We start from the raw sequence: 24810 nt of genomic DNA on the forward strand, positions 1-24810 counted from the left end.
CTTCTTAAGCCACGTTGTGTAAACCATCAAACTAAACATTCTAAACGATGTAGACCAGTTGGCACTAAACTTAAAGCAACATATTATGAATCAGTAACTAGCACATGCCATTTTCATCTTGCTCACTGTCAGTGTTATGCTTCCAATGCATCTCTAGATATAAATATCAAGCTGTTCCAGTCCAACTGTAAGAGAGCCCTCTCTTACGTTGCCATACATTAACATATATAAGAATATAAGATGCGTTGAGGAAAAAGTATCAAACGATTGAGAAATCTGCACAAATTTTAAAAAGAACTAAGAGAAGGCCAGGTTATATTTAATGTCATCCAAGATAATTCTAGTGCATTGGCATTGTTTTTTCACGTGCCTTTTCTTTCTTTTCCCATTGACTGATTGTCTCCTAACTAGTTTTAATCAATTTCATAGAATTTGCGTATAAGGCACACATTTTAGTCCAGTTGTTTTACAAATTTATAAAGCTAGATAATCACCTACACAATCAAATATAGAATATTCCCTTCACCTACACATTTATTGGACGACCTTTGCCAATGAAATTCCCCACTTCAACCCCAGAAAGTTTAATGCATTCTGTCTTGGGAATTTCAAATGTTATTTACATGGAAGCATACGGTATTTATTATTTAGTATCTGCCTTCTTTTCTCTAGTATGTGATAAAAATTCACCTTTGATTTTTTTTTTTGTATAAAGGAATGACAATCCTTCAATTGTAAAAACTAAAGAACATAACACCCAACTAATCACATGCCTTAGGGGTGTATTTCTGAAAAATAAGATACATATTTTAAAAGCAACTTTATTAAAACTCAGGGCTATTAATGTATATATACAAATACAACACTAGAAAATAAAGTTGTTTCCAGGCCGGGAGCAGTGGCCCACACCTGTAATCCCAGCACTTTGGGAGGCCGAGGTGGGCAGATCACGAGATCAGGAGACTGAGACCATCCTGGCTAACAGGGTGAAACCCTGACTCTACTAAAAATACAAAAAATTAGCTGGGCTTGGTAACCTGCACCTGCAGTCCCAGCTACTGGGGAGGCTGAGGCTGGAGAATGGCGTGAACCCAGGAGTCGGAGCTTGCAGTGAGCTGAGACCATGCCATTGCATTCCAGCCTGGGCAACAGGAAAAAAAAAAAAAAAAAAAAAACCAGCTTCTGCAAAGCAGAGGAAGCAATCAGTAAAATGAAGAAACAGGCCGGGAGCGGCGGCTCACGCCTGTACACCCAGCACTTTGGGAAGCTTGAGGGGTGCCAATCACGAGGCCAGGAGATGGAGAACATCCTGGCTAACACGGTGAAACCCTGTCTCTACTAAAAAGACGAAAAAATGTCCGGGCGTGGTGGCAGGGGCCTGTAGTCCCAGCTACTCTGGAGGTCAAGGCAGGAAAATGGCGTGAAACCAGGAGGCAGAGCTCGCAGTTAGCGGAGATCGCGCCACTGCACTCCAACCTGGGCGACAGAGCAAGACTCCGTCTAAAAAAAATTAAATTAAATTAAAACTTTTAAAAAATGAAAAAACAACCCAGAGAATGGAAGCAAGTATTTGCAAACTATGCATCAGGCAAGGGGTTCATACACGAAATATATAAAGAACTCAAACTGCTCAAAAGCAAAAATACAAATGATCTTATTTAAAAAATCTACCCAAAACCTTTGTCCCCCACCATTATTTCCCTACCTTCTTTTCCCGACCGCCTTTGGCCCCCTCCCTCTCACCACCCATTTTCTTCCACCATCTGCCCCCCAAACTTCATCATTTTTTGCCCACCCTCATTTCACAAAGCCTTCTCTACTCTCCTGCTCAACACCCTTTTCCCCATCCATCCACCCAAACCCTTTCCGCAGTTTCTTCCCACCGTCTTTCCCCCTTATCCCTGGCCGCCCTCTTTTTCCCATCCCGCTCTCATCACCCTCTTTTGCTCCTTTATCTAAGCAAAAACATTTTCCCCCATCTTTTCCCAAAACCTTCTCTGCACTCCTGATGCTCACTACCCTCTTTTCCCCCTTCATCCACCCTGTTCCTCCTTGCCATTCTTTCCCTTCTCCATCTACCCAAAAACATTTCCCCCGTCTTTTCACAAAGCCTTCTCCCCACTCCTATTCACTTCCCTCTTTCCCCCTCCATCTACACCCCAAAACTTTCCCCCTTTTCAAAGTCTCCCTCCTTTACCACTCGTGCTCTTCTTTCCCCTATCCTGCTTGCCACCCTCTTTTTTGCCCTCCATCTACCCCAAACAGTTTTTCCGTCATTTTCCCAACCCCCTATCCCTGGCTCCCTCTCGCCACCCTCTTTCCTCCTCCTCGTCACCCTCTTTCTCCCCTCCATCTATCGAAACACATTTTTACCCACCGTCTTTTCTTTCTCCACCGTCTTTCTTTTCTACCACTGTCTTTTCACAAAACCTTGTTTTCCTCCTGCTGGCTACCCTCTTTTCCCTTCTCCCACCTGCTACCCTCTTTTGCTCCTCAAGCCAAACCCCCCCCCCCCCACTGTATTTTCTCCCCACCGTCTTTTCACAAAACCTTCTCTCCCTGCTGGTCGCCCCGTTTTCCCCCATCACCTCCCTCTTTTTCCTCCTCCCACTTGCCACCCTCTTTTCCCCCTCCATTTACCCTTAAACTTTTTACCCACCGTCTTTCTGCAAAACCTTCCTTCCCTCCCACTCCTCACCCTGTTTTTACACCTCCATCTACCCCAAAATTTTTTTCCCCCACCATCTTTTCGCCACCATCTTTTTGCAACGCCTTCTCTGGCTAAGTTATCCTTTTTTCGCTTTGGCACTACCTACCATCCTTACTCCCCTCCATCTATCCCAAAACTGTCTTGCTTCTCATACCGCTACAGCCGCGCTGCTATCTCTCCGTTGCTGCCAACAGCTGCAGCGAGGCGAGCCGCGCTCCAGCGGCTCCAGCCTCCAGCATACGGCCAATGACTCCTGATTCTTAGTCCTCTATGTTGGGCAGCAAGCAAGTCGACAGGAATATACGGGAACCTGAAAACACATGATCACTTTTCAGCATCATTTATATGCTGCGGTTATGCCCACGGAGGTTCCCGGACTGCATGTTTTGACGGATGAGAAAAAAACCTCCAGGCTTACTCTGACTGGACTTTATGATCATGTTCTGATTGGGTAAGAGCAAGTCTTAACACAACCAATCACAGCATGAAAATAAAGTCCAATCAGAGTAGACCTAGACGTTTTCTTCTTGTCCAATCAGAACATGTAATCCAGGAACTGCATTTGCATAACCTCCTATATAAAGTATGCTGAGGTCGCATCAGGTCATTTCAGGCTCTTCTGTGTCGAGGGGAGGAGCTACTCTGTGCCTAGTTTAGAGGACTGGAAGAGGCCGCAACCTTCCGCCCGCTGGAGGTTGGAGGATGGATAGAGGCTGAAGGATGGATGGAGCCTGGAGCCTGGGTCACTACCTCGCTACGGTTGGTGGTGGCGATAGAGCAGTAGGAGGGCGGTGGGCAGCAGGAGCTTCTCCTGCTGGGCTGGAGGACTAGAAGGAAAAGGCACCGCCACATGCTGGAGGCTGAAACCTGTGCCACCATGGCTCGCCTCGCTGTGGTTGTCGGTGATGTCGGAGACTGCAGCTCAGCCACAGTGGTAGAAATGTGATGGGGTAGGTGAGTTTCCGGGCCTGCCCTGTACACCTCTGGGGGCAAGGGTTGGGTGTCTCATTGGGGCTCACTGCTAGAGGCTACCCTGCCTGTGGCGGTGGTCTGGCTGGGGGCACTCTCCAGGTTTGCATTGCTGGCTGTGGGGCAGGTTGGCTGGCTATCTGGGGCTATACTGCCCGTGGTGGCAGGGGTGGTGGGGGATGCAGATTGTGTACACTAGCGTGTATTGCCATGGCTGGTGAAGGGTTAGGGACGCTGTCTTCTGCTGCATTGCCTGCCGCCAGGGGTGGGTTGGGTGGAGTTATCTGGGGCTACGATGCTGGCAGTGGGGGGTGGTTTAGGGGCGTTGTTGGGTGCTGCACTGCCTGTGACTGTGGGGTGCACCATCAGGAGCTGAACTGCCCATGGCTGCATCAGATTGTAGGCACTATTGGGTGGTATGCTCCCTGAGGTGTGGAGGGTATTGAGGTTACATTGCCTGAAACTGTAGGGTGTGTTGGATGTGCTATCCGGGGGCTACACTGCTAGTGGCAGGGGGCAGATTAGGGGTGCCATGGGGGCTACACTGCCAGTGGCGTTGGCGAGCTGAGGAGGTGGCTGCGGCAGCGACAGCAGTGGCCTCCTTCTTCTGGTAGCCTCCAAGTAAGGGATAGTTCTCCTTTTCTCGGACTCCGGACTCTAGAAGTCGATTTTCTCCCGTGCGAGCTAGATTGCACAGCAGGGCCCCCACACCCACTGTGGTTTCCTGGCCCGCCCTCATGCTGTGTTGCGAAGACCACCTGGGACTACGAGGCAGGGAGTAGTAGGCACCATGGGGGAAGTGGGAGACAGGGCACTGTGGGTGGAGGTGTCAGGAATGGGAACCAGCCCTTGGGTGGGGAGGGCTGGCTGGGTCTGAGTTTCTCCTACTTAGGCTCCCCCAGGAGGACAGCCTTGGTGGGCCCAGCAATTGTTGGCCAGCTGGACTTGGCCATGGGCCGGTTTCAGTGAAGGCACTCACTCCGACCCCAAGCCCCAGTTCCTGGCCAGCTTTTGCCAGAAGGAGAGGTTGGACTTTGGAAGGTGGCTGTGAGTGCCTTCAATGAAACTGATCCCTGACATCCAGTCACCAGCATGACAAGGTGAGGCTCTAACGGTTCCACTCCCTGAGTCCTGTTTTGTGTTCTTCTGGCTTTGCCTGCCCGTCTGCTGCAAGCCAGGCTAAAGGAGGAGAAGGAGGAGTCGCCTGTGGTACGGTCGAGCAGATGACGTGGCTCTGCAGCTTGCCTCATGCAGTTGGATGCAGTTGGTGGTGGAGATGGAGACCGCAGCTCGACTGGAGCGGTAGGAGGGCACCCACGGGGGCCAGGTGGTAGGAGCCTGGTAGGGTGGGCTGGTACGTTGAGGGTGACTGGTTGTGTTGGCATTGGCGCTAGTGGTGGTAGCAGTAGGAAGTCTGGGGCCCGGGACGGGGGAGTAGGAGCACTGCAGGGCCCATCCCTTTCTGGGGTGGGGAGGAACCTGTGGATGCTGTAACGAAGGTCTCGGTGGCAGTGGTGGTGGTACGCCTAGGGCAAAGAGGAGTCCTCCCCCTTCTCCTGCAATCTTTGGAGTGTGCCCTCCTCCTGCTGGTTCCTGAGCTAGGCGTGAGTGGCAGCATTATCTCATTCTTAACAAAATTAAGGGGGTGACTATTTGTGTATCCTTTTGCTTGTTTTCTGTTGTAATAGTCTTGGAGTTACTCAAATTTTATGAATCGAGGAGAGGATAAAAGGTATCATAATAGGCCTTCTAATTCTCACACCTGTTCTTTTTCCTTTCTTCCATTATGTATTTTCTTCTCATTTTCTTGTTTCTCTTCATTTTCTTTTGCTATTGCTTCTATTTCATGTTTGTATTCTTGTTTCTCCTCCTGTTTTTTTTTTTTATGCCAAGCAATGGCCTTAAAACACCAAAACTCAGTTAAAAATAAAATACTTATCACTGTTGTATTTTTTGAATAACTGATCCCTTACTATGTTTTAGAGATGAGGAAAAAAAAAGTCAGTTGTATAATTAGTTACTTGAATAGCTATGCTTTCATAATTGTGTTAACCCGCTTATGCCTAGTGTTCCACGCTAAGCATGTGGGAATTACTTATATCCTACTGCTAAATGTCATCAACAGGTCTAATTTTTCACTTATGCAAAAATTCAAAACATTGCAACCTCTGCCATAAATAGGCTAATGTGTTCAGTGTTACTCAAGGAATAAAAAAATGAAGCATCACATAAAATATTGGTAGCAAACAGCCATTTCATGTCCCTCACATATTTTTTCTGGAGCTATGCAAGAGTCACAGGGTTAATAAATTGTAATTTATGAGATGATTAAGTGAACCATATTCCCTTCATATTTTTCTCTGCCACCATTTTCAAGAGTATTGTCATCTGCACGAGCAAACCTGGTTCATCACCACACCTTTGCAAGAGGAAAAAGAAGGGGGGAGAATCATGTGTATAATGTTGTTAAGGCAAATATTCACAACCAAAAACAAGGTTTTATTAACTTTCACCTTTAAGAACCTGCAGTGTTTAGCCCTCTTTGATTCCTAGTATTACTACCTTTGGTATGAACTCTTTTTTTAAACTGATCACTCTAGAAGTTTATGCATTTTGTATCATTTTTCAAGCCAACAGAATCGTGTAAGGCCTATAATTCTGACACGTTTTAGTTATTTTTAAGGCTATGAGCATGTAAGATACTCTTGATATATGGAAGAATATGTATAAATACCACTAGGTAGCTTATTTTGAAGAGATAGCATCTAAATATTTGTCCAGAGTAGATTGGTTGCAGTTTCTTAGGTGTGTTTCTTAATACTTTGCCTCAATGTTTTAAATCATGTAGAAATTTGAATACAGTTTAACTTCATATAGTCCTTTGTTTATAGGTTTAATATTTCTAAAGACTAAAGACATCACAGCTCCGTTTAAGATTCAGTAATATTAATAAAATTTTAGAAATATAGGGTTAGAATCCAACAAATTCAGAGGAAATTTGTTAAATTATATAGCTGTAGAGCAGGAATGAAACCCAGGTTCTAAGCTCTAAGGGGGCCATGAGGTACCATACAGGTGCATCAGTGACTGGGCATAGATTAGGCAAAATTACAGGATGGTTAAGAGAGTGAGCTGTGGAGCCCAACTCTATGTAACGTGAATTTTTAAACTGCATGGTGCCACAGTTTATCCGTCTTTACAGTGGGGACTGTAGTAAGTTTTTCTTTTTCTGCTCAGTTGTCTGTCTTGTTACCAGCTGTTCCCTAGTCTGTCTTGTTGCCACTCCGTGCCCACATGACAGGACCTAAGGTAATTTCTGACAGGCTGAGACTTGTTAAAGAAAAACAGAAGGTGCTAGTAACCCCATTTTAGGAGAAACCTTTGTTGTCCTCATGGAGCCCCCAAGAACTTCAGGCAGACAGGTCTCTCTCAAAATCTAAGGCTCTCCTCTGTTTTGCTTTGTGTTATCTGACCTTTTAGGAGTCGGTGGGCATCAGAAATCAGTTGGGGAGAGAGATCCAAAGAAAGTTGTGGATATGAAGATGCATTTATGGTAAGAAAAGTTATGAAGGAAAGAAATGTTACATGAGAGGATCTCGTATGGCAAATTTTTGTCCTAAAGTAGAATGACTAATTATGAAAGCGGGAAATACAGGAAAAGTCAGAAAGTTCGTGTCATAGATGGTCTGTGGAAATTGTGTTAGAGTTCATAAAATGAAAAAGAAAAACTTAAAACTGCTAGATCTTTTCCTGTCTAGAAGTGTTGTGTATGTGATGTATATATAAAGGAGCCCTACTTACTTGGCTTAGAAGAAAAGGAAGGCTCTTAAATATTTTTTCAGAAAAATAGAATCTCTAATGCCTTTTATTTCACATGACTTCAGTAATCTTTGGGAAATAAAGACAGTGTTAAAATCATTTTTTAGTAGAGACAGGGTTTCTCCGTATTGGTCAGATTAGTCTCTAACTCCCGACCTCAAGTGATCCGCCCATCTTGGCCTCCCAAAGTGCTGGGATTACAGGCTTGAGCCACCACGCCCCGGCCTACAAATAGGTTAAATTATTTTGTAAATTAGCTATTGTTTGTTTTGTCTACTCTCAGACTTCTGGATTTTTTTTTAAGTATGAAGGATTTCAACTGTCATATTAATATAAAAGCTTAGATAAATAGCACAAACATGAATTTTTTTTTTGACAGAGTCTTGCTCTGTTGCCCAGGCTGGAGTGCAGTGGCACAATCAGTTCACTGCAACCTCCCCTTGCCAGGTTCAAGCGATTCTCGTGCTTAGCCTCCCAAGTAGCTCGGATTACAGGCATATGCCACCATGCCTGGCTAATTTTTGTATTTTTAGTAGAGACGGAGATTCGTCATGTTGGCCAGGCTGATCTCGAACTCCTGTCCTCAAGTTATCTGCCCGCCTTGGCCTCCCAAAGTGTTGAGATTACAGGCATGAGCCATTGCACTTGGCTGACTGTATTGTTTATGAATTTTTTTACATCAAAAAGCTCATTTGTAGTATTCATTTTCTGTATGTATTCATGCCATAAAATTTATTTTATTTTATTTTAATTTTTTAAAAATACAGATGGGGTCTGATTGTTTTGCCCAGCCTGGTCTTGAATTCTGGGCTCAAGTAATCCTCTCACCATGGCTTCCCAAAGTGCTGGGATTACAGGCATGAGCCACCATGCCTGGCCTAGAAAATTTATTGTAAAGGAAAAGGCATATTTTTATTAAGCTGATAATCTTTACATAAATATTGAAGCATGGCATATTTCTTTATTCCACTTGGGCTATTTCATGTTGCATTAAGAAGAATTTTTTATTTGTTTTTTCTTGTTACTATGCTTGTTTCTGGAATACTCCTTTCCTCCGTTACTCTTCCAAACTCTACTACGTCTAGATTTATCCTATTTTTCAAGGGTTTGATCACATATTACATCAGCCAGGAAATGTCTCTCCTATTCCCTCTTCTCCAAAATGTGTACATTTTTTTTCTGGAAACTCTTGATCCTTTGCCTCTAGACCATAAGCCCTTTGTAGGCATGCGTGAATCTGAGTTTTTAAATTTCTTTTTCCTCTTTTCCCACTCCCAGAATAACACCCTGTGTCCAGGAGTAGTAGATACTTGTTGAATGCATAAAAGAGCTTGGCAGCTAGAGTTAGTGTGGATGCTGTAGAAGATGTTTGATACAATATGGCAGTTTGATGCTGAATAGTTTTTGGAAATTAAAAAACAGGTAGAAATTTCACCAATGTCAGTGACTAACATAGCTGTAATTAGTAAATTATCAAAATATTTCTTTTTTTTTCTTTTTTACAGAGAGGGTCTCTCTCTGTCCCAGGCTGGAGTGTAGTGGTGTGATCATAGTTCAATGCAGCCTCCGAGTCCTGGGCTCACGCGGTCCTCCCAAGTAGCTGGGACTACAGGTGTGTGCCACCACACCTGGTCAATTTCTTTTATTTTGTAGAAACAGGGTCTCATTATGTTGCCCAGGCTGACCTCGAATTGCTGGGCTCAAGTGATCCTCACACCTTGGCCTCCTGAAGTGCTGGGATTATAGGTGCGGGCCACTGATCCCAGTTAAAAGCATTTCTTTAAAAAAGAAAAAAACATTCTGTTTATTGGGATTTGGGGGAGGAAGAGAAAGTAAATATGGGATTGGTTCATCCTAGACAGCACTCATGGTTCTAGATAATTTTAGAATGCAATAATGTTTTAATTTATATATGCAGGAAATTTTGGAGTAGTTTCAATCCTAGGAAAAAACTGGGAGTTAGAAATATGGGAAGATTGGCCGACACGATGGCTCATGCCTGTAATCCCAGCACTTTGGGAGGCCGAGGCAGGCGGATCACAAGGTCAAGAGATCGAGACCATTCTGGCCAACATGGTGAAACCCTGTCTCTACTAAAAATACAAAAAAAAAATAAACTAGCTGTGCATGGTGGCACATGCCTGTAGTCTCAGCTACTCGGGAGGCTGAGGCAGGAGAATCACTTGAAACTGGGAGGTGGAGGTTGCCGTGAACCATGCCACTGGACTCCAGCCTGGGCGACAGAGTGAGACTCTGTTTCAAACAAAAAAATAGAAAATACCATAATTTGCTTAATCAACTTATGGTCACTGGATTTTTTTTTTTTTTTGCCAGAGAAACAAAGCTGTAAACAATTGTGTGTGTGTGTATGAATATTTATGCACATGTACATATGTATATATATTTTGCGTACTTGTACAAACAGCTTTGTAGGATAGATTCCTAGAAGTGGAGTTGCTGAAATCAAAAGATGTGAATAATGTAGATTTGGATAGATATTTATACATTTTCCTTCCAAAAGGTTGTTGTACCAATTTGTAAAGCTACCAATAGTATTCAGGTATGCCCCATACCCTCTCCAATACTAGATATTACAGTTTAAAACATTTTGACAATTTAGGAACTGAAAAAATGTGATTGTGATTGGCCTTTTATCAATCACTATTGAGGCTGAACATTTTTTAATATGGAGAGAGTTGTATTTCTTTCTTTCTTTTTTTTTTTTTTTTTTTGAGATGTAGTGTTGCTCTTGTTGTCCGGGCTAGAGTGCAATGGCTTGATCTTAGCTTACTGCAACCTCTGCATCCTGGATTCAAGCAATTCTCCTGCCTCATCCTCCCTAGTAGCTGGAATTATAGGCATGCACCACCACCCCCGGCTAATTTTATATTTTTAGTAGAGATGGGGTTTCTCCATGTTGGCCAGGCTGGTCTCAAACTCTCGAGCTCAGGTGATCTGCCCACCTTGGCCTGCCAAAGTGCTGGGATTACAGACATGAGCCACCACACCTGCCTTTTTTTTTTAGACAGAGACTTGCTCTTGTTGCCCAGGCTGGAGTGCAGTGGCACGATCTCGGCTCACTGCAACCTCCGCCTCCCACGTTCAAGTGATTCTCCTGCCTCAGCCTCCCAAGTAGCTGGAATTACAGGCATCTGCCACCATGCCCAGCTAATTTATGTATTTAGTAGAGACGGGATTTCACCATGTTAGTTAGGCTGGTCTTGTACTCCTGACCTCAGGTGATCCACCCACCTCAGCCTCCCGAAGTGCTAGGATTACAGGTGTACGTCACTGCGCCTGGCCATATGTCTTTTATAAATTGCCTACTTTTGTTCTTTGTTTATTTTCTGATGGGGTTACTTGTTTTTAACAGGTTAAAAGTTCTCTACATATTCACTTTTTTATTTCTTTCTTTTTCTTTTCTTTTCTTTTTTTTTTTTTTTTTGAGACAGAGTTTTGCTCTTGTTGCCCAGGCTGGAGTGCAATGGCGTGATTTCAGCTCACCTCAAACTCTGCCTCCTGGGTTCAAGTGATTCTCCTGCCTCAGCCTTCTGAGTAGCTGGAGTTACAGGCCTGCACCACTATGCCTGGCTAATTTTGTATTTTTACCAGACATGGGGTTTCTCCATGTTGGTCAGGCTGGTCTGAAACTCCCGACTTCAGGTGATCCACCCGCCTGGGCCTCCCAAAATGTTGGGATTACAGGCATGAGCCAATGCGCCTGACCTTATTCACTTTCGTACGTGTGCACATATCCCCCTAACTATTCTTTTGTAATGTTATGTAGTCAGATAAATCCAAACCCAGCACTGTGCTGCGCGGGACCTTGGGCACATTATTTAACCTCTGTACACCTTAATTTCCTTATTTGTACAATGGAGACAATGTAAATAACATTAAGCATAGTGGCTGGCACAAAGTAAGTAAATAATAAATGTTAGCTGTGACTCTTATTAATTTATTTATGTGAACTTTGTGTTTTGTGCTCTACTTAAGACTTTCCTTGCTCTGAAATGTAAAATATTCACCTATCTACAAAACTAGAAAAACAAAGTGAGGAACATTATATGCCTCTATGTGTCTTTGCTTTAAAGATGAAAAACAATGTATATATTTTTGCTTGTATATCACAGGATATATGATACTTGGAAACATTGGTTGTCATAGTAAGAAGAATGAGTGAGAGGAAGACTTTTTTAACTGCATGCCTTTTTGTATTTTTAAAACAAAGAAGTCCCCAGATTGTATTTAATACTTCAATGGTTTCTTTTTTTCCTTTTCCTTCTCTTTTTCAAACTTCTAATTCTTTGATCTATCTGGCATTTATTTCTGGTATAAGAAGTGAGACATATTTTGGGGGATAAAATTGTGTGTGAATTCTACCCCAACTAGCTAGTTGTGTCAGCACCATTTAGTGAATAATCTGGTTTTTGCCCCACTATTAGGATTGTAGCTTTTGTCATTTACTATATGTGTTTGGGACTATTTCTGATTGGTCTTGTTATTTTGGTCTCTTGTGTATTACCATACACTTTAAATTACTATCATTTTATAATTTTAATACAGATGGGGTTAGTTACCTGTTCAATACTCTTTTTTTTTCAGACTTTGACAATTCTGGTCTATGTGTTCTTCTAGATGAACTTTAGAATCATTCTGTGATATTCAAAAGGAAATCATAGAGATTTTTATTGAATACTGAATATTGATTGGGAGTACTGAAATTGTAGGTGAAGTTTGGGGAAATTGACATCTTCATGTACTTTCCGTCCTGTGTTCTAATAGATTTTTATGTCTCTCAGTAGATTTTCAAACTTTGCTTCAAATAAGTCCTGTACAAGTAAGTCTTGTATATTTCTTGTTTATTTATTTTAAAAAACATCAGACCTATGAATGGGAGTTTGTTTATTTTATTCAACAAATATTATAGAGAATTAAACAGGTAGTTTTTATTCTAGTGAGAGAAGACAGAATATACTCAAATAAAATGAAGTACGTAATCCATTTCAGATTATGATAAACCTATAAAGGAACCAAAAGGGTGATGGGATTGAGAGTAACTAGTGGGAGCTTACCTTATATGTAGGGTGGTTGGAAAGACTCTTCTGAGATGACATTTGAACTGAGACCTTAAGTTTGAGGAGGAGCTAGCCACCTGAATGAGCCAGGAACAGTGTTCCTGGCAGAGAGTAAAGAAGGACGAAGGTCCAGCTAGGAAGGACCTGGCAGAGAAGGGCTCCTGAAGAAACTGAAAGGAAATTTATGTTGCTGGGGCCTAGTGAGCAATCTGGAAAGTAAGCAGGCCAAATCAAGTAGGGCCTTGGGTCATCGTAAGTGTTTAGACTTTATTTGCAGTGCGTAGGAAATCCTTGGGGAATCTGAAGCAGGAGAGTGACATGTTCTGATTTAAGGTTTAAAAAGAACACTTGGCTTTTTGAGTTGAGAAAGTATTGAAGTGGGAAGCCCAGTTAGGAGTTTTTGCAGCAAGAGGTAAGGATGGTGGTAGTTAGATGGAGAGGCCTGGGAAGCTTCAGAGTCTGTGTGTGTGTGCGTGTGTGTGTGTGTGTGTAAGGAACAGCTAAACAACTTGCTGTTGGAGTGGGTGCTACTGAGAGCTAAGTACTGCTAGCTGCTGCAGAAGCTGTGTAGAGCAGAACAGAGCTGATCTTTGCCTTCACAGGTGTTTGATAGTTCTGTTTGTTTCTAAGGTGTGTACCAAAATAAAGTAGGCTAAGAGGATTTGACTTTAAGATTTATGGAGCTCGGGGTTGCTGAGGGGGATGCAGCAAAAAACAAAGTCTGTTAATAACCCTTGTTTTATATTGCTTAAATACCTGTAGTCTCTGTTAGTGGGTCAAAGGGGAGGCAGCAGCAGACAATCTTTAAGGTATGTGTCTTTGAGTTAGAAAAACATAGCTTGAGGAATTTATGTAGCTTCCCTACAGCCTTAGAGCTAATAGTGGAGCCAGACTTTTAGGTGAGCTCATGAACACACTAAGTCTTAGCACACTGCCTAGTATATATCTAGAGCTCAATAAATGGTAACTCTTTTAGTAATATCCACTTAGATATTGTTATATCTATTAATTCAGGCCAAATATCTACATTAAAATTTTTCTTATCTCAATTTCTTTGTTGTTCTTTTGTGTTAATCAAGGAGGGAATTGGCATGTAGTCATCCATTTTGCTTGTGAAATATATTTGTTCTTTTGTTTGTTTGTTTGTTTGTTTGTTTTGAGATGAAGTCTTGCTCTGTCATCCAGCCTGTGCAGGGGTATGATTTTGGCTCACTGCAATCTCTGCCTCCCAGGTTCAAGTGACTCTCGCGCCTCAGCTTCCTGAGTAGCTGGGATTACAGGTGTGCACCACAATGCCTGGCTAATTTTTTGTATTTTTTTTTTTTTTGAGATGGAATCTCACCCTGTCACCCAGGCTGGAATACAGTGGTACGATCTCTGCTCACTGCAACCTCTGCCTCCCGGGTCCAAGCGAATCTCCTGCCCCAGCCTCCCAAGTAGCTGGGATTAGAGGCACATGCCACTACACCCGGCTAATTTTTATATTTTTAGTAGAGATGGGGTTTTACTTGTTGGTCAGGCTGGTCTTGAACTCTTGACCTCGTGATCCTCCGGCCTCAGCCTCCCAAAGTGCTGGGATGACAGGTGTGAGCCACCATGCCCAGCCATATTTTTTGTATTTTTAGTAGAGAAAAGGTTTCACCAGGTTGGCCAGACTGGTCTTGAACTCCTGACCCCAAGTGATCCACCTTCTTCTGCTTCCCAGAGTGCTGGGATTAGAGCTGTGAGCCACTGCGCTTGGCTGGTTTTGAAATATATTTGTTCTTAGAAGTTGAGTGAGTGAGTGTTGTTCAGTTCAGAGAATTAGTTCAATGTAGTGCCGACATACCACAGAGTTCTCAGTTGGATATTGTTACATCGTACTGCTGTCTTGGGACAGCACTTTATGTAGAGGTAAAGTAACATCATCTTTCTTTCATTTAATAATTAGGTATTTTTTTACTATTTTTTGAGATAGAGTCTTGTTCTGTTGCTCAGGCTGGAGTGCAGTGGCACGATCTTGTCTCACTGCAACCTCTACCTCCTGAGTTCAACTGATTCTCATGCTCAGCCTCGTGAGTAGCTGGGATTACAGACATGTGCCACCACGCCCGGTTAGTTTTTGTGTTTTTAGTGTAGATGGGTTTTCGCCTTTTTCGCCAGGCTGGTCTCAAACTCCTGGCTTCTAGTGATCCACTTGCCTCAGTCTCCCAAAGTGCTGGGATTACAGGCGTAAGCCACTGTGCCTGGCCAGAATTACTTATTGAATATGTGTACCCATAGATTTATCAAATAATTATATCCTTATTAAAATTTTTCTTTCAATATCATACTTTATAAGAGGTAGATTAGGTTAACTAAAAAGCATTTTCTTTAGCTTCCATTTGTTTCTCTGCCTTTAAGTAAGATGTTATGATGTCAAAAGAGGCTGCCAGTAAAATACCTTGTCAATGGCATTCCTCCAGATTAGATCTTAACCAAAAGGCTGAGAAGCAGTAGCTTTTTTTTCACACCAAAGGGAAGAATGCTTTAGTTTATTTTACAGGAGAAAATTTATTCCAGTACAGCACCACTTTGGTCTTGTATAAATCACAGGATTCACTTAGATAATTTCTAGTCGTTCCTCTCCTGGATGCTGGACTCTGTAATAAGTTTAGGAGGTCAGCTTTCTTTAAATTATCCCCAGGTTGGAGGATTTTAGGTGTTGGGATGCCCAGGGTGGTGGTCCTTCTTAGCCTTGTCTTGCCTAACATACTTTTAGAATTGGTCTAGAGCTGGACAGCTTTGTGGGAACTGGTGTGACCTAATTTGCTTCAGTTTAATAACTAATATTTTAGCATTTGAATGTCATAGAGGCATTGCCCTATCCCATGCTTTTGTATCAGGAGGTTTTATTATTTTATCAGTTAAAAATTGCATATTTTGTGGGATCCTTTTTCTGCTTTAGTGAAATGTAGGCTTCACCTCTATTGTGATGCTTGGTGGATTCATTCTTGCTCATCTGAAGTGGCAGCTGCCGTCCTGCCACAGTGAAATATATTTTTAGCTTTCTTTTTTTTTTTTTTGAGATGGAGTCTCACTCTTTTGTCAAGCTGGAGTGCAGTGGCACGATGCCAGCTCACTACAACCTCTGCTTCCCGGATTCAAGTGATTCCCCTGCCTCAGCCTCCTGAGTAGCTGGAACTACTGGTGTGTGCCACCATGTCCAGCTAATTTTTTTTGTATTTTAGTAGAGATGGAGTTTCACCATGCTGGCCAGGATGGTCTTGATTTCCTGACCTTGTGATTCGCTGGCCTTGGCCTCCCAAAGTGCTGGGATAATAGGTGTGAGCCACTGTGCCTGGCCATTTTTAGCTTTTTTTCCAAGGTAGCTTAGGCCACCTTGAACACCTTGGCATAACACACTTTGATTATGCAAAGGTTGTGGACCAAAAGCCGGGAGTTCCTGCTGAGAGGAAAAATTGCTTGTTTTTTGGCAGGATAGTATTTGAAATTTTGTTGTTGCAAGATTTTCCTGTTGAGTAAATATGTGTGTGTTTATTTAATATGAGAAGATTTAAAAAGGAACTTAAATAGATCAATTTCATTTTGCAATATTTTATTACCTGTTTGCAATATATAAGAGGCTAGTTCTGGGTTTATCTGTTTAATTCAGTTGGAAGTGCTATTGTCTTTTATGACAGTGACATATAATTATTACTATATTATTCTCATCCTAAAACATTATATGTTGATATTTAAGAGATGAGGAAGTTGCTTATAAAATCTTGATCAGATTTCTTAAACAATTCATAGAATTTTTTTAGTTCATGAGTCAACCATGTAACTACCCTGAGTTAATGAGTTTTGGTGCTAAGAACTGAAATTATAATTTGATACTGCCACTTAAGATGCTCCCTTCCCCTTCAGTCTGAACTTTAGATTCTTTCATTTCGGTGGGTTTCAAATGTAAAGTATTCTGCCCAGGTATCTTAGTGAGCCAGGACTGGAGTGAAGGGTGGAGGGAGGGATGGGGAAGGGCAGGGGGAGACTGAAAAGATGAATCCTAGCTCTCCCATTCTCGCTAGATGAGAATGTTTCTCCATTGTACCTTTTGTACACTTAGCTTTCATTTAAGACTTTGGAGGAAAACATTCTGGTTAAAAAACAAGATCTGAGCACTGTTGCCGTGTAGCTCGTGGATAAGTTTTGAGGAAGGAGGTTGTAGTGGTCTCCAGGCTGCAGTTCATGTGAGGACAGGAAGGGCTTGCTTTGACCTGTCGATTTGTATGCCAGTAGGGGCTAATTTCCTGATTTTGCTAGTGTTTTTTTTTTTTTTTTCTTCTGTATTGGGCGAATTGTACTTTTAAATAAAACTGACTTTTTTGTTTTTTTTTTGAGATAATAAAATTAAACTTCTTTAAAGTCATACCACAAAACTAGGACAACAGGAAGGATTACTGAGATGAGGGAAAAAATGGAGAAGTCACTTAACTTGTGACTTTGAGTGACATTGAGTGTAATTGTTGAACTCAGGACTCACCATAGCTGAAAGTTAAACAATCTGCATTAAAAAATTGTACCTCATGGGTTTCTAATCATTTAGGCCACTGTTAGAAAAAAATGGGATGACTCTGGGTTAAAATCTTTTTTTTTTGCCTCTGCATTCCATTTATAGCGTTATTTATTTGGGATGTCTGAGTTGGGAGGAGAGCGCAGAGATAGATCACTTAAAGCATGTTTTAGGACAGCAGATCAGAATTAGTTGGAAAACCTTTACAAAATGCATGAACGTTCATATAATGAAATACTCTTTTGTTTTTGGACAGAGTTTCACTCTTGTTGCCCAGGCTGGAGTGCAATGGCATGATCTCAGCTCTCCGCAACCTCTGCCTCCCGGATTCAAGCGATTCTCCTTCCTCAGCCTCTCAAGTAGCTGGGATTACAGGCATGTGCCACCATGCCTGGCTAATTTTTGTATTTTCAGTAGAGACGGGGTTTCAGCATGTCGGCCAGGCTGGTCTCGAACTCTCGACCTCAGGTGATCCACCCGCCTCAGCCTCCCAAAGCGCTGGGATTACAGGCGTAAGCCACCATGCCTGGCCCATATAGTGAAATACTCTTTAGCAACAGAAAGAACCATAGATGCATGAGAATAATTGCCAAGATGTATTTTTTTTTTTTTTTTTTTTTGGAACAGAGTCTCGCTCTGTCACCCAGGCTGGAGGTTGGTGATGTGATCTCAGCTCACTGTAAGCTCTGCCTCCTGGGTTCATGCCATTCTCCCCACCTCAGCCTCCTGAGTAGCTGGGACTACAGGCTCCCGCCACCATGCCCGGCTAACTTTTTTGTATTTTTAGTAGAGACGGGGTTTCACCGTGTTAGCCAGGATGATCTTGATCTCCTGACCTCATGATCCACCCGCTTCAGCCTCCCAAAGTGCTGGGATTACAGGTGTGAGCCACCGCGCCAGGCCAACCAAGATGTATTAAGTAATAAAAGCAAGATACAGAACAGTGTGTTTCTAGTATGCCACCATTTACATAGGGGAAAAAGTGTGAGTGTATGTATGTGAAGGATATTTTTAAAGGACACTCTAGAAACTAGTAACTTTGGTTGCCTTCTGGGAGGGTAACTGGGTAGCAGCTGGAGGAGAAGGGCGAGGAGATTTTTCACTTTGTATTCTGTGGTACTTTCAAAAACTCTTAAGTCCAGCATATAATGTTTATTTCCAAAAAGATCAGCCCTCCCCACAATGCCACACGTTGGCTTTTCCCCTTCCACCTGGAGCAGTTGCAGGTGTATAGATGAGGAGGAAGCTCCTCAGGTGCTTTTAATGTGTGGTCTCACGGAACATCTCAGCTCCTCCTAGTTCACTGCTTGCTGAGAAAGCCGCAAAGCATTGCAGAAAACATTAGTTTTTCCCATTTTGCCACAGACAATTTTGTGATATTGGAGGAATTATTGACTTTCTCTGCTCTTCACATTTCTCACCTGTCAAATCAGTGTTGGGTAATCTCAACCTTCCAATCCTTAAGATTTGCTGATCTCCATGCCTCGGGCCTTGGAAGGGAGCAGGGAGAAAACAGACTGAGGGACAGCTGGTCAGTCTTCTGACTTTTCTCCTGGTCAGCTTTCACAACAGCAGGAAACGTGACATCACGAGAAAGGATGATATATTTATTTAAAATATTTATATATCACATGGTACCACATGCAATTTTTAAAGTTCTTTCTTTTTTTTTTTTTTGAGATAGAGTCTGGACCCCTCACCCAGGCTGGAGTGCAGTGGCACCATCTCAGCTCACTGCAACCTCCACCTCCCAGCTTCAAGTGATTCTCCTGCCTCAGCCTCCCAAGTAGCTGGGTTTACAGGCGTGTGCCACCATGCCTGGCTAATTTTTTGTATCTTTAGTAGAGACTGGGTTTCGCCATGTTGGCCAGGCTGGCCTTGAACTCCTGACCTCATGATCTGCCCGCGTTGGCCTCCTAAAGTGCATGAGCCATGACGCCTGCCCTTAAAGTTCTTTCTATAAGTTTTTTCTTTTATTTTTTGAGTCAGAGTTTCATTGTGTCACCCAGGCTGGAGTGCAGTGGCACAATCACGGCTCACTGCAGTCTTGACCTCCTGGGCTCAAGTGATCCTCCTGCCTCAGTCTCCCAGGTAGCTGGGACCATGGGTGTGTACCATCATGCCTGACTAATTCTTTTTTTCTTTTTTTTTTTCTTTTTTTGAGACAGAGTCTTGCTCCGTCGCCCAGGCTGGAGTGCAGTGGCCCGATCTCAGCTCACTGCAAGCTCCACCTCCCAGGTTTATGCCATTCTCCTGCCTCAGTCTCCCGAGTAGCTGGGACTACAGGTGCCCACCACCATGCATGGCTAATTTTTTGTATTTTTAATAGAGATGGGGTTTTACCATGTTAGCCAGGATGGTCTCGATGTCCTGACCTCGTGATCTGCCTGCCTCAGCCTCCCAAAGTGCTGGGATTACAGGTGTGAGTCACCACACATGGCCGCCTAATTATTATTATTATTATTTTAATTTTCTTGTAGAGATAGGTCTGGCTTCATTGCCCAGACTAGTCTTGAACACATGGCCTTAGGAGATCCTCCGATCTTGACTTCCCAAAGTGCTGGGATTACAGGTGTGAGCCACTGTGGCCAGCCTATAAGTTTTGTTTTAAAGTGAGATTGAACGACAGTTCCCTAGAAAATTTTATTTTCTAAACCTAACTGGATAAAGAATATATTGATAAAAACTGAGAAATTGATCAATTTGTCATACTGAATTATTTTTTGAATTTGCCCTCTTCCCAAATACCTTGAAATGATGGAAACAAAATTAAAACTTTACTAATAAAGTATTAAATGGGTGGAGATTTTATATATATATATATACTGTTATATTTTTATGTATACAATTATATAATTTTCATCTTATATTTAAATTCTATTTTTTTAAAACCACCCAATTAGGTAATAATAGAACACTGGTCTTAAAGTAAGAGTGTATGTACACACGTGCACATGTGTATATGTGAATATAAAATTTTTGTCATGGGAGTATTATATATAATTAAGATAGAAATTATATATTATGGCACACTTTCATACATATGTAATATTCTCTACCATATGTATGTAAAAAACTCCCATATTAATTATGTATAACATAAATATTTGTGTTATCCTGAAACATAAACATAGATAATCATGTTTCAGGATGGGAATACTCAGGAGTATAAGGGTACCTGTTCTCCCATTAGTCAGTCTGTGAATTCAATATTTATGTGTTCTCATCCAGAATTTCTCTGGGACCTGACAAGCTGACTCTGATGCTTGTGTGTAAGAGGAAATGTGCTAGAATAGCTGGGAAGGTGGTGAAAGTAGCAGCAACAACAAAGCACAGTGAGGTGAAACTTGCCCTGCTGGATATGAAACCTCATAATACTAGAGTAATTTGAAAAGTGTGGCATTGGCACAAGAAAAGACAGACAAATCAAATTAGTCTAGAATTGTGGACAAGTAGGAATATACTTTATAATGAAGATGGCTTTGTTTTTCTTTCTTTCTCTCTTTTTTTTTTTTTTTTTTTGTGATGGAGTCTCACTCTGTTGCCCCAGCTGGTGTGCAATGGCATGATCTCAGCTCACTGCAACCTCCGCCTCCCAGGCTCAAGTGATTCTCCTGCCTCAGCCTCCCAAGTAGCTGGGATTATAGGCGCATGTCACCATGCCCGAATAATTTTTGTATTTTTAGTAGAAAAGAAGTTTCACCATGTTGGCCAGGCTGGTCTTCAACTCCTGACCTCAAGTGATCCGCCGGCCTCAGCCTCCAAGAGTGCTGGGATTACAGGAGGAGCCACCGCTCCCAGCCTTCTTTTTCTTTATTTGCTATTTCAGTTCCATAGAAGCATGCAAAGAGTAACATAACAAATGTCCATCTACCTACCATCTGTGATTACAAAACTTAGTATTTTATCATCCTTGCTTCAGAATTATTTAATAAAGACAATACTTCCTCTGCATAAATGCTTACCTTAAAACTACTCTTGAATTCTTTTCACAATTGACTTATCAACTCTCAAATTTAAAACCGTGTGTTTTTGTCTTTATATTCCTCAGACATTTATAGAAAGGTATTTACTGAGCAGTTACTATGTGCCAGGTATTATGCTGTTTTTGTATACTGTTTTTACTTTATATAGCTAATTATATTATTTTTCACATATTAACCTATTTTAAATATAAAAAGGAATGATGCATTAAGGTTTTCAAACTTCGGTAACTTTTATTAAGTAAATACTTGAGAGGAAGCTTTTACTGGTAATTGTGGTTTTATTTATGTAGCTGTAGTTATAATTTATTAGAAGTACAATTGGTATTTTAGTTCTTACTAATTCTATTTTTTTTCCATCCTGTTTAGATGGTTTCCTAGAAACATGATTGTTTACTGGCGTTGATCTCACAGTCTGGTGAGGACTTCTTTGCTGAAAATGTCAAGTTCAGGTTATCCTCCCAACCAAGGAGCATTCAGCACAGAACAAAGTCGTTATCCTCCTCACTCTGTAAAGTATACGTTTCCCAGCACCCACCACCAGCAGGTAAGGAACAAATACTATGAAAATTGCACATGTTTTTTGTGTTTTTCTTTACTTTTCCTGTTTAATACACATGTTAGTAGAAACCACCAAATTTACCCTTTTTTTTTAAGTGGCAAGAGATATTTACAAAGATGAGGAACCAAAGGTTAGGAATTAATTATTTCTGTCTTCTTACTATGGCTTTATGCCAATTTCAGCAGTTGAACTTGTCTTTGCTTTGGATGACAGGAGTTGATGATAAATAGAAAACTTATCAATTCTCTAGAATTTCTGGGGTAAGACCTATATTTATACTCCCAAGTTGTGGCTGAGTTTTAAGCTGGCCAGATAACTTGGCATGTCTTGAGTGAGGGCCAGGATAAAGACCCCTGTCTTCTTGAGAGACTGATGGTAGGAAGATGTGTATAGTAGGTAGCAAGGAAGGGATGGTAGACAGGAAGGAAGACTTTATCATAGGAAGAGTTGGTAAGAGATTGATTTACCTTGTGAAAAATAAAGTATGAGGTGAAATAATCATCTCAGCGTAGACCAAGGATATGGGTGTAAGAGGTTTAAAGAAAAATAGGAAAGGACGGGATAAAACGGTCATCTCAGAGACTAAGAAAGCAGATTTGTCATCAGAATGTACTACGGGGTCCTCCTGAGGACTCCTGTGAAGTGCAGTCATGATTGCAGAGTTAGAATGGACATTCCTACGTTGTTCCCGTGTAGGGAGGCATTTAGTCTTTCACCATTACGTGTAATGTTAGTTGCACGTTTTTGTTGATGCCTTTTTTGGTTGAAGAGGTTGCTTTCTGTTCCTAGTTTGAGAATTTCTGTCATGATTGGGGGTTGAATTTTGCTTGTGTCGTCCCCCTACCCCAGTGTTATTCATCTGATTACCAATTTTCCGGATTATTGTTGCTGCTGGTTTTTTCATAAAATCAGGCCGGGCGCAGTGGCTCACGCCTGTAATCCCAGCACTTTGGGAGGCTGAGGGGGGTGGATCACTTGAGGTCAGGTGTTTGAGACCAGCCTGGCCAACATGGTGAAACCCCATCTCTACTAAAAATATGAAAAAATTAGCCAGGCATTGTGGCAGGCACCTGTAATCCCAGCTACTTGGGAGGCTGAGGCTGGAGAATCGCTTGACCCGGGAGGCAGAGGTTGCAGTGAGCCAAAATCATGCTGGTGCACTCCAGCCTGGGCAACAAGAGTGAAACCCCATCTTAAAAAAAACAAAATTAACTTTGCAGTTGAGTTTATGTATATACACATTTATCTATATTAGAAGGCACTTGTTATATGTGTACATTGTAACAAATTTTGACAAATTCATAAACTCTTAGAACCATCACCAAAATGAAGATGAATGACATTTCTAACACTCCAGCACGTTCCTTGGCACCCCATCCTCCTTGGCACCCACCCGTGTCAGTCCTCCTTCCCCACTTCCTACTAACCTCAGCTCCTAGGAAACCACTGAACTGCTTTCTATCATAAAACATTGTATATGCTCTGAGCTTCATGGGAACTCTTTTGTCTATGACCTCTTTTGCTTCCCATAGTACTTCTGTGATCTATCCATGTCTGGCATGTCTCAGTTCTTTCCTTTTTATTGTTGAGTATGGGTATACTACAATTTGTTTATCCAGTCACCTATTCAAGTTTTTGATTTTTATTTTATTATTATTATACTTTAAGTTTTAGGGTACATGTGCACAATGTGCAGGTTACATATGTATACATGTGCCATGCTGGTGTGCTGCACCCATTAACTCGTCATTTAGCATTAGGTATATCTCCTAATGCTGTCCCTCCCCCCTCCCCCCACCCCACAACAGTCCCTGGTGTGTGATGTTCCCCTTCCTGTGTCCGTGTGTTCTCATTGTTCAGTTCCCACCTATGAGTGAGAATACGCGGTGTTTGGTTTTTTGTCCTTGTGATAGTTTACTGAGAATGATGATTTCCAATTTCATCCATGTCCCTACAAAGGACATGAACTCATCATTTTTTATGGCTCTCCAAAGGATACTGTTAAGAAAATGAGGCAATACTTCTTTTAATAATCCAGATACGACAAATATATAGATATATGTTTTCTAAGTAATTTTACCTCTATAATAATCAACAACTGGAACATCGAGGCTAGGACCAGTTTTTGATTATTATAGGTAAAATTACTTAGAAAACATATATCTATATATTTGTTGTATCTAGATTATTAAAGGAAGTATTGCCTCTTTTTCTTAACAGTATCCTTTGGAGAGCGTACATTTTTTATTTTTATCAAGTCCGATGTACTTTTTTTTTGAGACAGAGTCTTACTCTGTTGCCCAGGCTGGAGTGCTATGGTGCCATCTCAGCTCACTGCAACCTCTGTCTTCCGGGTTCAAGCAATTCTCCTGCCTCAGCCTCCTGAGTAGCTGGAATTACAGGCATGTGCCACCACACCCAGGTAATTTTTGTAGTTTTAGTAAAGACGGAGTTTCACCATGTTGGCCAGGCTGGTCTCGAACTCCTGACCTCAGGTGATCTTCCCTCCTCGGCCTTCCAAAGTGCTGGGATTACAGGTATGAGCCACTGCACCCAGCCCCGATGTATTATTTTTATTGTTCATTTTTTGTGCTTTTTGTGTCAAACCTAAGATGTTTTTGCCAAATTCAAGGTCATTAAGATTTTCACTTACGTTTTCTTTTTTTCTATTTTTGTTTTGTTTTGTTTTGTTTTTGTTTTTGTTTTTTTGAGACGAAGTCTTACTCTGTCGCCCAGGCTGGAGTGTAGTGGTGCAATCTCGGCTCACTGCAAGTTGCGCCTCCCGGGTTCACACCATTCTCCTGCCTCAGCCTCCCGAGTAGCTGGGACTACAGGCGCCCACCACCACGCCCAGCTAATTTTTTTTTGTGTCTTTAGTAAAGATGAGGTTTCACCCTGTTAACCAGGATGGTCTTAATCTCCTGACCTCGTGATCCACACGCCTCGGCCTCCCAAAGTGCTGGGATTACATGTGTGAGCTATTGCCCCCGACCAATTTTCACTTATGTTTTCTTCTCTAAGTTTTATAATTATAGGTCTTTCATTTAGGTAAATTACCTATTTTGAATTAAAATTTTATATGTGGTGTGGTAAGCATTGAGTTTCAGTCTTTCTGCATTAAGAATGATATTAGCTTGGAGAGTGGTCTTTACTCCTGT

General features: G+C 41.9%; 1 long non-coding RNA gene across 1 annotated transcript in view; it reads right to left on the bottom strand.

Annotated features, from left to right (window-relative positions):
• Positions 1 to 3129, bottom strand: part of LOC129051310 (uncharacterized) — a 31421-nt gene extending 28292 nt beyond the window's left edge. Inside the window, exon 1 of the long non-coding RNA XR_008515473.2 lies at positions 2865 to 3129. This is a non-coding gene — a long non-coding RNA (uncharacterized LOC129051310). The remainder of the gene's footprint in view (positions 1 to 2864) is intronic.
• Positions 3130 to 24810: the final 21681 nt, after the last annotated feature.

Source organism: Pongo abelii, chromosome 19 (assembly GCF_028885655.2).
Source record: "Pongo abelii isolate AG06213 chromosome 19, NHGRI_mPonAbe1-v2.0_pri, whole genome shotgun sequence".
Taxonomy (NCBI): domain Eukaryota; kingdom Metazoa; phylum Chordata; class Mammalia; order Primates; family Hominidae; genus Pongo; species Pongo abelii.